Genomic DNA, 289 nt, shown 5'->3' on the forward strand with positions numbered 1-289 from the left:
CTTGCACTCCGATGGAAAACGTTGACAGGGGCCTCCCGATGCCAGGGCCGGGCTGCCACCCTCTCCCGCCCCAGACAGCAGGACTGGGCTCTGAGCCGAGGGCAGGAGCAGCTGGCGGCTGGCAGCGCGACCGTGGGACCTACTGTGAGCCGCCACGACGCTCCTTGACTCGCCGTGACCCATGGTGATCCGCTGTGATCCTCCTTAAACCGCCGTGACCCACTGTCACCCATCGTGACCCGCCGTAACTCTGGGGTTGTTTGCTGCTTGCTGCCCGAGCCTGGGCGTC

Source organism: Colobus angolensis, unplaced genomic scaffold (assembly GCF_000951035.1).
Source record: "Colobus angolensis palliatus isolate OR3802 unplaced genomic scaffold, Cang.pa_1.0 Scaffold17, whole genome shotgun sequence".
Lineage (NCBI taxonomy): Eukaryota > Metazoa > Chordata > Mammalia > Primates > Cercopithecidae > Colobus > Colobus angolensis.